The sequence below is a fragment of the Artemia sp. Qi Xiang Cuo genome, chromosome 12 (genome assembly GCF_049724085.1).
Source record: "Artemia sp. Qi Xiang Cuo chromosome 12, ASM4972408v1, whole genome shotgun sequence".
Taxonomy (NCBI): Eukaryota; Metazoa; Arthropoda; class Branchiopoda; order Anostraca; family Artemiidae; genus Artemia; species Artemia sp. Qi Xiang Cuo.
In genome coordinates, this window is record NC_142805.1 from 36,559,541 (window position 1) to 36,572,706 (window position 13,166).

General features: G+C 36.4%; 1 protein-coding gene across 6 annotated transcripts in view; it reads left to right on the forward strand.

The window, feature by feature from the left end:
- Window positions 1-9,369, forward strand: part of LOC148946071 (E3 SUMO-protein ligase PIAS2-like) — a 122,656-nt gene extending 113,287 nt beyond the window's left edge. For 3 of the 6 annotated variants that reach the window (XM_089098056.1, XM_089098055.1, XM_089098057.1), the window contains exon 5: window positions 5,856-6,020. The gene's annotated coding sequence lies outside the window, so the exon portion shown is untranslated. Of the gene's footprint in view, window positions 1-5,855; window positions 6,028-9,221 lie in introns of those variants that run through there. The other 3 variants (XM_089098058.1, XM_089098054.1, XM_089098053.1) reach the window with 3 other exon arrangements.
- The last annotated feature ends 3,797 nt before the right edge of the window (window positions 9,370-13,166 follow it).

Below are 13,166 nucleotides of genomic sequence, written 5' to 3' on the forward strand. Positions count from 1 at the left end.
AAGAAGCAATAGTCTATTTCTCCTGAAGCATTTCAAGTCAAATGTTTACCGGGGTATTAAATAAGTAGCATTTTTACACATCTCTCAAAATTTAATTTCCCCCCTCCTAGCTTTATTTTAACTGAATACTTGCCCCCACCCCCCTCACTTCATATAAAGTAGTCAAAATAGAGCTTAGCCAAATCTAAACTTAATCATTTTTTATGTTATTAATTACACTGAAAAAAAATTGAACACCTAAAAAGATTCATGTAATCGTGAAGACTAATAGCAATAAAGTAAAAATAAAAGAATATTTGTCAAGGAATTGTGATTAGTTCAGAACGAAGCAATAGTCTATTTCTCCTCAAGCATTTCTAGTCGTATGTTTACCGGGATATTAAATAAGTACCATTTTTACACCCCCTCAAAACTTAATTTCCCCCTTTTTAGCATTATTTTCACTAAATACTTGCCCCCACCCACTCCCCAGACAGTTCAGAAAGAAGCAATAGTCTATTTCTCCTGAAGTATTTCAAGTCAAATGTTTCTTTAATTAGCAGTATCGTACATTTTGTTTAAATACTTATTTTTTCATTTTCCAGATTCAATATTTTTATTTAAAACAAATTAATAGACAAGCTTAAGTATATAAAACGAGCAAACATAGAGCTACGATCGAAATTAATGGTAATTGTTATAAGAAAAAAATTTCAATTGCCAAAAAAAAAACAAAAAAAAAACAAAAAAAAAACATGTTATGATGAAAGTGCTTCAAAAACCCATCTGGCTGCGTCATATAATCTCAATTATGCTCTCAAAACGTGTTTGTTCACTCTATAGGTATATAATATAAAAGGATTGCTCGCTTTTTGCAATGTAATCGTCAAACCAGACTGTATATTCATGCCTCAGGCTTGTAGTCGTGAAAATACACTATATTCATGTAATCGTGAAGACTAATAGCAATAAAGTAAAAATAAAAGAATATTTTTCAAGGAATTGCGATTAGTTCAGAATGAAGCAATAGTCTATTTCTCCTCAAGCATTTCTAGTCGTGTTTTTACCGGGATATTAAATAAGTACCATTTTTACACCCCCTCAAAACTTAATTTCCCCTTTTTAGCATTATTTTCACTAAATACTTGCCCCCACCCACTCCCCAGACAGTTCAGAAAGAAGCAATAGTCTATTTCTCCTGAAGCATTTCAAGTCAAATGTTTAACGGGGTATTAAATAATTAGAATTTTTACACCCCCCCCCCCTCAAAACTTAATTTCCCCCTTCCTAGCTTTATTTTAACTGAATACTTGCCCCCACCCCCCTCACTTCATATAAAGTAGTCAGAATAGAGCTTAGCCAAATCTAAATTTCATCATTTTTTATGTTATTAATTACACTGAAAAAAAATCGAACACCTATAAAGCCACGATAATTATTCGCTAGTTTGATGTGGCATAGACAATGCAATGTTTTGAATAATAGCAATACAGTAAAAAAAAAAAAAATATTTGTCAAGGAATATTGATTAGTTCAGAAAGAAGCAATAGTCTATTTCTCCTGAAGCATTTCTAGTCGTATGTTTACCGGGATATTAAATAAGTACCATTTTTACACCCCCCTCAAAACCTAATTTCCCCCTTTTTAGAATTATTTTCACTAAATACTTGCCCCCACCCACTCCCCAGACAGTTCAGAAAGAAGCAATAGTCTATTTCTCCTGAAGCATTTCAAGTCAAATGTTTACGGGGGTATTAAATAAGTAGCATTTTTACACCTCCCGCAAAACTTAATTTCCCCCTTCCTAGCTTTATTTTAACTGTATACTTGGCCCACCCCCTCACTTCATATAAAGTAGTAAAAATAGAGCTTAGACAAATCTAAATTTCATAATTTTTTTATGTTATTAATTACACTGAAAAAAAAATTGAACACCTAAAAAGCCACGATAATTATTCACTAGTTTGATGTGGCATAGACAATGCAATGTTTTGAATAATGGCAATACAGTAAAAATAAAAAATATATGTCAAGGAATATTGATTAGTTCAGAAAGAAGCAATAGTCTATTTCTCCTGAAGCATTTCTAGTCGTATGTTTACCGGGATATTAAATAAGTACCATTTTTACACCCCCTCAAAACTTAATTTCCCCCTTTTTAGCATTATTTTCACTAAATACTGTGACAAGCTAAACCACGAAAAAGCACTACTCTCGTGGAACTCAAGCCCCATTTAACTCAACCCCCGGGCAACTGAACCCCCCATGTAACTGAACCCCTGTATAACCGAAACCCTGTACAACTGAAACCCCGTGCTACTGAACCCTCGTACTACTGAACCCCTCGTGCAACTCGACCCATTTTAACTAAACACCTGTGTAACTATACCCCCTTTAACTGAACCCTCGTGCAACTGAACCCTCCATGTAACTGAACCCCTGTATAACCGAAACCCTGTACAACTGAACCCCCGTGCTACTGAACTCTCATGCTACTGAACCCTCGTGCAACTCAACCCAATTTAACTAAACCCCCGTGTAACTGAACCCTCGTGCAACTCAACCCTCCATGCAATCCCATCTCCCTCAAAACACTTTTCAACCATTTCTTGTTAAATTTTTTTTTTATTTCTAAACTATTTTAAATTGACAATACTCTCCAAAACATCACTTGTGTATTATACAGTACACTATCATCCCATCTCCTCCAATTCGCAAATCCCCCCTCGTATAACTGAACCCTCCATGTAACTGAAACCCTGTATAACCGAAACCCTGTACAACTGAATCCCCATGTTACTGAACCCTCGTGCTACTGAACCCTCGTGCAACTCGACCCAATTTAACTAAACCCCCGTGTAACTGTACCCCCTTTAACTGAACCCTCGTGCAACTCAACCCAATTTAACTAACCCCCCGTGTAACTGTACCCCCTTTAACTGAACCCTCGTGCAACTCAACCCTCCATGCAACCCATCTCCCTCAAAACCCTTTTCAGCCATTTCTTTTTAAATTGACAATACTTTTCAAACGTTACTTGTGTATTATACAGACCACATCGGAGAGGTAAAGCGAGGTCAAGTCACAATGTCATTCTATCGTTACTCTTCAGACATTTCTTCTTAAAACTTTATTTTCAACTAATTCATCCGGGTTTTTCATAAGCAATTCGTACTATCCTCGCTCGTAATCGCTAATCACCTTAACCCATTATTAAGTTATAGGAAATACCGGTTTAGAAAAAACTAGAATAGTGTCATAATTTCACTTAATCAACTCTCAAATTCTAGACCCACCAGAAACCTGTCTCCTTGTGCAATTGAAACTGTTAAAAATGGGTGTTACCTCAGAAACCCGTCTGGTAAGGCATGTACCGTTCGTAGTAATAGGTGACTGACCCTGGTAAGTCATATTACGCAATCACTTGTGATACTGTGCACACCCTTACTCTTCACCCTTAAAATCTAAATTTCATAATTTTTTTATGTTATTAATTACACTGAAAAAAATTGAACACCTAAAAAGCCACGATAATTATTCGCTAGTTTGATGTGGCATAGGCAATGCAATGTTTTGAATAGTAGCAATGCAGTAAAAATTAAAAAAATATTTTTCAAGGAATATTGATTAGTTCAGAAAGAAGAAATAGTCTATTTCTCCTGAAGCATTTCTAATCGTATGTTTACCGGGATATTAAATAAGTACCATTTTTACACCCCCCTCAAAACTTAATTTCCCCCTTTTTAGCATTATTTTCACTAAATACTTGCCCCCACCCACTCCCCAGACAGTTCAGAAAGAAGCAATAGTCTATTTCTCCTGAAGCATTTCAAGTCAAATGTTTACCGGGGTATTAAATAAGTAGCATTTTTACACCGCCCGCAAAACTTAATTTCCCCCTTCCTAGCTTTATTTTAACTGTATACTTGCCCCCACCCCCCGCACTTCATATAAAGTAGTCAAAATAGAGCTTTGTCAAATCTAAATTTCATCATTTTTTATTTTATTAATTACAATGAAAAAAAAATTGAACACCTAAAAAGCCGCGATAATTATTCGCTAGTTTGATGTGGCATAGACAATGCAATGTTTTGAATAATAGAAATACAGTAAAAATAAAAAAAAATGTTTGTCAAGGAATATTGATTAGTTCAGAAAGAAGCAATAGTCTATTTCTCCTGAAGCATTTCTAGTCGTATTTTTACCGGGATATTAAATAAGTACCATTTTTACACCCCCCTCAACACTTAATTTCCCCCTTTTTAGCATTATTTTCACTAAATACTGTGACAAGCTAAACCACGACAAAGCACTACTCTCGTGGATCTCAAGCCCCATTTAACTCAACCCTTATGCAACTGAACCCTCCATGTAACTGAACCCCTGTATAACCGAAACCCTGTACAACTGAAGCCCCATGTTACTGAACCCTCGTGATACTGAACCCCTCGGGAATCTAGAACCAATTTAACTAAACACCCTTGCAAATATACCCCCTTTAACTGAACCCTCCTGTAACTGAACCCTCGATGTAACTGAACCCCTGTCTAACCAAAACCCTGTACACCTGAAGCCCCGTGCAACTGAACTCTCATGCTACTGAACGCTCGTGCAACTCAACCCAATTTAACTAAACCCCCGTGTAACTGTACCCCCTTTAACTGAACCCTCGTGCAACTCAACCCTCCATGCACTCCCATCTCCCTCAAAACACTTTTCAACCATTTCTTGTTAAATTTTTTTTTATTTCTAAACTATTTTAAATTGACAATACTCTCCAAAACATCACTTGTGTATTATACAGTACACTATCATCCCATCTCCCCCAATTCGCAAATCCTCCCTCGTGCAACTGAACCCTCCATGTAACTGAACCCCTGTATAACCGAAACCCTGTACAACTGAATCCCCATGTTACTGAACCCTCGTGCTACTGAACCCTCGTGCAACTCGACCCAATTTAACTACACCCCCGTGTAACTATACCCCCTTTAACTGAACCCTCGTGCAACTCCACCCAATTTAACTAAACCCCCGTGTAACTCTACCCCCTTTAATCGAACCCTCGTGCAACTCAACCCTCCATGCAACCCATCCCCCTCAAAACACTTTTCAGCCATTTCTTTTTAAATTGACAATACTTTTTAAACGTTACTTATGTATCATATAGACCACATCGGAGAGGTAAAGCGAGGTCAAGTCACAATGTCATTCTATCGTTACTTTTCAGACATTTCTTCTTAAAACTTTATTTTCAACTAATTTATCCGGGTTTTTCCCAAGCAATTCGTACTATCCTCGCTCGTAATCGCTAATAACCTTAACCCTTTATTAAGTTATAGGAAATACCGGTTTAGAAAAACCTAGAATAGTGACATAATTTCACTTAATCAACTCTCAAATTCTATACCCACCAGAAACCTGTCTCCTTGTGCAATTGAAACTGTTGAAAATGGGTGTTACCTCAGAAACCCGTCTGGTAAGGCATGTACCGTTCGTAGTAATAGGTGACTGACCCTGGTAAGTCATATTACGCAATCACTTGTGATACTGTGCACACCCTTACTACTCATGAGCCACTACCTGTATTTACTTTCTATGTTGCCATTGTTGGTATTTTGGTCATAAGTTGGACAGCTGTTTTTTAGCAAGTGTAGGCTTTTTCATGAATAAAAATGCAATAATTTTTTTTTAATTTATTAAACTTTTCAAATAATTCATCTCTTGTTCTGATGTTCTTGATATGGGTCGTATTTTGCCAGTTTGGACCCCTTGACGCTGTGATTTTCTTTTTTCTCACCTGTTTAGACGAAATACAGTAACTGTGCATAAACAAGTAAGAGAAATGTTTCCCTTATTTTTTTTTCTTTTTCCAGGACTTGTTTTCCACGGTCTCAACCGCGTTACAAGGAAACAACTGTGTGAAATTTAAGTGAGAAAGTGACTTTCTACTGTTTTGATATAAGTTTTGATAAAAAAATAAATGTAAAACCTTAATATTTATGGAGGAAATTCATCGATGAGTTACATTGTTGATATGTATCTCAAAGCTTTTCAGAAACTTGATCTCGGCCATACAAGATAAGGTCCCCTTTACCCCGGATCAAAGGTACCCTAATACATATAAAATTAAAGACTTGACCAACGAATCATCTTCACTCGAAAGTGGGCCCGAACGTTCAGGATTCAATGCCACTAGCCTTAGAGGGTATGGGTCGAAGCCCAAATATTATGTGTGTTAATTTCTGTTGGTTTCGAGTTTTACCTGATAATTCATTTCAATTTATGCCCTTCTATGTTGTATTTATTCTTTCATAGTAATTTATGTTTGATTAAGGTTTTACTTATCATATTACTTCCATGCACATTCTCCCAAACCCAATATACCAGCATTTAGCAAATCCAAAGGCAATTGGTCCCTGTTTTGGGAGGGATTAAAGCAAGTAGATTTTTACTTCATCTCAACTAATTCTGATATTAATTTCATTGAGACCAACCTGAAAACTGTTACAGGCAACTAATTACACAATACCCATGACTAAGTTGAATTTATACAAAGGTTCAAAGAGACCCAAGATATGGTGGAATGAGGAGTATAGGGCCGCAGTTCTGGCAAATAGGAAGGCTCGTAAAATGTTTCAGAAAAACCCATCACCATCTACAGCAATCTGTTATAAACAGACATGTGCCAAAGTAAAACTGGTATCTAAGAAAGCTAAATGGTTATCATGGTCCAATATCAGGTCAAGTATTATTTTAGAGCCCTAATTTCAAAGATTTGCTGGTTTATCAGTCAACTCAAGTCTGTGTAACCTTATTTGGACAAGCTTAAAGTTCCCAGATGCTTGGAAGATTGCCCGTGTAAATCCAGTTTTAGAACCTCTAACCCATCTAGTGACCCCAAGTCTAATAGACATATCTTTGTTCTACTTGCCTTCAGCAAAGCCCTTAAAAGGCTGATTCTATAAAGAATTGAATGGTTTTCTGAAATTAATAATCTCTTTCCAAATGAACAAACAGGCTTCAGAAAAAGACATAACTCTGTAGACAACATTATCAGGATTGAAATTGAAATGTGTAACTCTCTTAAAAGCAGACATTTCACAGTGGCTGCCCTGTTTAATTGGTCAGATGCCTATGGCAATGTAATTTGCGATAAACTGCTGGAAATTTTAATTAACCTTGACTTTCCTTACTCTTTCATCAGTCTTATGAAGTCCTTTTTAACTGATAGAAGTTTTTATGTTCAAGCAAATGAGACAAAAGTAGAGACTAATCCCTTTACCAGAGCTCTTTCTCAAGGAGTAATCTTAAGTCTTTTTCTGTTCAACTTGTATGTTTCGGAACTTTAAGTATCTCATACAATTTTTGGCCTTTATGCAGATGATTTGATTATTTGGAAGTCTAGAAAGGATATTGTTTTTCTTCAAAGCCTTATCCAACAGGATATAAGTTTACTTCAGAGATTCTCCTCAGTTTTTGGCTTTCCAATTTCAATATGTAAAACCAAAGCCATCATATTTACTAATCCCAGTCCACTTAAAATTCTCTTTAGTGGGATCCCATATTGCAATTCAGTGAAGCTACTTGGCCTAAGGATATATTCTAAAATAATATGGTATGAATATATTAATTCTTTGAAATCTCTGATCATTCAGAAACTTATCGTTTTAAAGAGACTTGCTGGAAGGAGATTTTCACACTAAACTTATCTGGGATTTCTACAAATTATGTATCCGTCCTAATCTAGAATACTGGATCCAATTTTTTCCAATGGTCGCCCATCCACGTTTAAGACCTTTGAATCTTCATAAAATTCTGCTACTTGAATAGCCTTGGGACTGCACCAGCACACTCCGCTGTCTAAATTAAATCTGTTGTCTGGATTGGTGTCCCCAAGTAAAAAGCATCCTGTCAAAGAAATAAATATTCCCCGAGGATTCAGGCCTATGGTAACAAGCACGTTGTATATAAACATTCTTTTGCTCTGAAGTCGGTTGGCCCCAATACCCATTCATCTTGCAGTCAGTTTCAACAGGAGGTCCTAAATTGGAATCAATATTCCTCTTAGGCAAATCTCTTTACTGAAACCTCGTCTTGGGAAATGAGCCCACCAATTTGTCAAGCACAACTTATTCAGATAAATAAAAACCTGATTCTCAATTATGAACTCCAGACTCTTTTTGCTGATCAGATTACAAAGCTGTACCCTAATCATAGAAAATTTAATCAGATGCATCTGCACGGGATTCAATAGCTGTAGCAGGAGCATGTATCCCATCCCTGGACCTTAACCTTTATTCTCCCCTTTCATTGGGATCCTCCATTTTGTCTGCCGAATCATGTGCTTCACCTGGCCCTAGATGTCTTTATAAATTATTGCGTAGAAGCTGAAAATATCCTTTGCCTTTCTGAATCCAAATTGGCAATACTTTTGCTCATATATATTAATATAATTGCCGATGTTAAGACTAATATAATATCAGAAGACAGATTCTGAACCTTCAGGCCAAAGGCAGCCAAATATATTTTCAACGCGTTCTGAGTTATAAGGATATCAAATATAATGATACTGCGTACTTTTACTAGCAACCAAGGCCCCAACCCAAGCCCTACCTTTGACCTCGGTACAAGAGACACTATTATGCATATATCTTAATTTAGTAACAGTAAATTGATTTCAGCACCCTTCCATACTAGACTGCATACTGTGCTATATTACTGACTGAAATCAGGTGCCCTTCATCTCAACAGTTTGTTATTCAATTGGAAGTTACACCATTCCTGTCTAGGCCTTGTCTGCTTCTCAGCAGGCAAAATAATCCAGCATGTCTTATTTGATTGCCAGCCCCAGTCTGAGGAGACTATTACTCTCAAGTGTATCTGCTCCATGGCTAAAACACCAGCTACTTTCAATCCTGAATTCTACCTGGCTCCGCATTATGATAGAAAGATATTTAAGGTGACCATAATATCCTAAAGAACAGATGAATCAATTAGTTATTACTAAGTTATGAAGAAGACAAGAGAAAATATGTCGGTTTATTAGTAGAGTTCTACAGTGCAAAAAAAAGCGAAAGTAAGTAGGGAGAGCCGTATTGCTATCTGCCGGCCTATAGGCCTTAAACTGCTGAGGACAGGTAGCTCAAATACTCACACGTCCCAAAATCCATCATCAGAAATAATGGATTTCATAGTGAGAACCTGTTATATGCTTGAAAGGAGTTTATTTTTATTTCCAGGTGCTGTTTTTCAGAAGACGAAGAAAGATGGCTGACCATTTGAAGATACTATTTGGAGAGGAGTGTATGGTAGTTCGTATACTCTTATACAAATTTTGGAACTGGAACAGGGATGGAATGACCGAGGGAATGACAAATTACGACTTGTGAAGTTAAATAGATATTAATAGTGAATAATCTCGATAGATGTATAAAAGCATATAAGATCTGTAAAGGGGATGTTTGATTTGCTGTGGGGCGCTTCAAATAAATTATCTAATTATGTTTCAAGAATTAAAGAGAACTACTGCAAGTGAGAGAATAAGCTCCTTAATTAAATCTTGTGAAATTTTCGGGGGACCCAGACCTCCATCCCCTTTATATACGCCACTACCTATTCTGTCTGAAAGCTATTATTCCCATTTTCTGGTCAGAATTCAATATTAATAGACTTCTACAAAGTTACTTAGCACGCTAGCTCACTTAGCACACCAAAATAAACAAATCACTGCAAAAATAAGACTAAATACAGACAGACCGGTGGCGCGCCACCACACCGATGTTCTGGCGGCAAACCAGTGCGCTGCAAAATTTTCTCCATGCTGGCGCGGGTCCACGTGCCGCTGATAAATCGGCAGAGCCTCAGAGTCTACATCTAGTAATGTGAATTAACAAAAAATTTTAAAAAAGCATATTGAAGTATTCTCACTTAGTAGCTGGTATGTTAAGATGACTTATATGATTCTGGACTCCTTTGAATGTCAGCAGATGCATGGCAACAGGCAAAGTCAATATTTATCAAATTATTGGTTTTCAAGTGAAAATGTGCATTCCTTTCCAGTAAATTTTACTTCATAAAACTTGGATTAATTGAAATTTTTTATTAATTTAAATACAACTATTGTAATTGCTTTGCTTAATAGATATTGGTGTATCTGGTATACTAAATTTTTTTGCCGTCAAAATGTCTTTTGACGATTGGTCAAAACCAAAAGGCGATTTATTCTCGCCTTTATTCGCAATATTTGCCTGTATGGGCGCCAAGGCCGCCCATAAAGAAGAATAAAATAGAGCATTTTATAATTTTAAATAAGGCAACACAACAGCAACACTTTAAGAAATTTACAAATAAATTTTTTGTGAATTATTGTCTCGATTTATCAGTAGTTGTACCGAACCAATCGTGCTCAAAATCCTCCTCAGGGCCATACTGTGGGGTTTGTTTTGTGAATGGTGAAGTTTTCTCCACAGTAGGGTGCAGACGGTCTGGTATCATAGTACTATTATTTCTTGTTTAGCTTAAAGCTTATTCCAATAGGCAATATAAAGAACTCCCCCCCCCCAAAAAAGTCCCTCCGGATCCTACCCTAAATACTAATAAAATTGATCCATTTTTGCCCCATCTTGGCTGGTCAAGCTCTCTATCACAAAGCTCACATGAAAGCTCAAATTCTAAGAATAGGACAATGATCAGTGTTGGAGCTAATGTCTCTATAGATGATAATGGCTTTCAAGAGGTCCTTTCTCGGAGCTCCAAAAAAAGGAAAAAAATGTCCCCAATCAAAAGTATTTCCCCTCCCCCTGTCCAAGATTCTCCTTTCCAAAACTTAGGAATTTACCTCAAAATTTCTCCTAATACCCCCTTTGAACTAACAAAGATTACTACAATAAGGGTTGCAATTTTCAAAATGTTAAAATCAATGTTTTCTCTTAACATTCACCATGATGGATCTTTGCTAATAGCTGTCCATGATCAGAAATCAGCAGATATAATACTTAATCTAAAATCTCTTCTGAATACCCCAATTAATTCATCTAAATGGAACCCAAAACAATCTCCAACAAAAATAGTAGTATATATTGTTCCCCTAGAAATACCAATTCAAGAGTTAAAAGATGGGCTCTCAGATAGGGCTGGTAACACAATCCCTGTAGAAGATGTCACTCAACTGGGTAAACCCAACTCTAATGGATTAAAAACAAGTAGATCTTTCTTATTTACACTGAAGGAAAAAATTAATATCCCAGAAAAGTTATTCCTATTTGGACAAATCAAACCGTACAAGGAATACAAGCCAAAGCCTATCCAGTGTCAGAAGTGTCTGAAACTGGGACACACAACAAATAAATGCAATGAAATTCGCCTTGCCTGTAGTAATTGCAAAGACTCCCATCCTAAAGAGTTGACAACTTGCAACTACACTCAGCCTACATGTATCAATTGTAAAGGCCCACATGAATCCACTAATAAATCACAATGCCTTCCCTATAAGAAAAGACCACTAACACTCTATATAGCAACAGAGAAGGCCATTCCATGCCGTTTTGCAGCTATGGAAGCAAATGCTGCCCAATCACACCAAATAAAACCTATATTAAAATCAGACAAAACTCCCAACTCAAAGATTCCCAATCCATCAAGTACCCCTTACAAAACACCATCCTTTAAGCCCCCTAGCTCACATCTCTATCAAAACGAATCACCAAGCCAACAAGCCTCCTTGCCTAGTGAGATGAGGCTGGCCTGGCACCCCTTCCCAACAAGAAACAAACCAGAAATACTACCAGGAATTAATCCCTTAATTGACAAACTGGATGCTCAACCAAACATGCAAACCCCAAATATATGCTTATTCATTATAAACTGCAATTCAGTTCAGGCCATGAATATACAACAACAACAGAAAACAAAAATCATTGCTGAATTGGCAAAAATATACACCTCTAATCATATGCTCATTCAAGCAAAAAAAGATCTTGCTCTACTATTAACTAAGCTGGACATTGATACAAAGTCATATGAAAATTAAATTAACAAAACAACACATATCAATACTCCAGTGGAACGTAAGATCACTTCAGAAACTAAGCTAAATGAACTTATATCTTTTATGAATAATAATTCCATTGAAATTGCTTGCCTCCAGGAAACTCATTTAAACCAAAATCAACAAATTAAGTCTCTGGGATATGCTATCCTGAGAAAGGATATATCATCAGAGAGAAAAGGAGGTGGAGTAGCCTTAATAATTAATAATAATCTAAAATTCTGTGGCATCAAGTTTCCAGATTTTGTAAATGATGTTGATGCAATTGGTATCAGTGTTTGGCTGAATAATACAAAAACTTACATAATAAGCTTTTGCAACTCTACTGGCCAAACTACAGATGCCATGGATGTCTTCAGTTATATAAATATTCATAATATGTTGAAAAATATAATTATTTGTGGAGACTTTAATGCCCACGGCCTTTTGTGGGGGAATAAACCAGCGAATAAAGCTGGTATGTAATATGCTTTTCATTTCAAACGCAACAGCTGACACACTAGCTGAAATCTTGGCATCTTTACTAATAAATACAGCTAATCATGCTATCCCCAGGACAACGCCCAGGAAAATCTTCCCTAAACATATTCCCAAAGCATGGTGGACAAATGAGTGCCAAAATAAATGGAGAACAAAAAAAGCACCTAGGAGAACATTCCTAAAAAAAATATCACCTACTACATATTTAAAAAAATTACAAGCAGAATCTAATCTAAAAAGGACAATAGTAAATGCCAAATATAACTACTGGAATAATTTTGCAAATAATCTCTCCAGAGAAATACATGAGCCAATTATACTTAAAGTTATAAGCCACATCTGTGGGAAAAAGACTTCCCCCAACCCACTCCTGTATGAGATTATACATAATAATACCCATTATGACAATTATAATGAAAAAGCTAAGCTATTTGCCACTCTTTTTGTTAATAAGATAACATCAAACAATTGCAGCAAAACATCCCCAATTTCTATGAACCCTAGTTACCAACCTCGCCCAGGATCCGAGTATATAACCAGTCCATTTTCAATCCAGGAAATAAATAATGTAATACATCATATTATGACCAAGACTAGCGGCAGCTATGACAATATACACCCTACATGGATAAAGAATCTCACCCCTTCATACAAACAG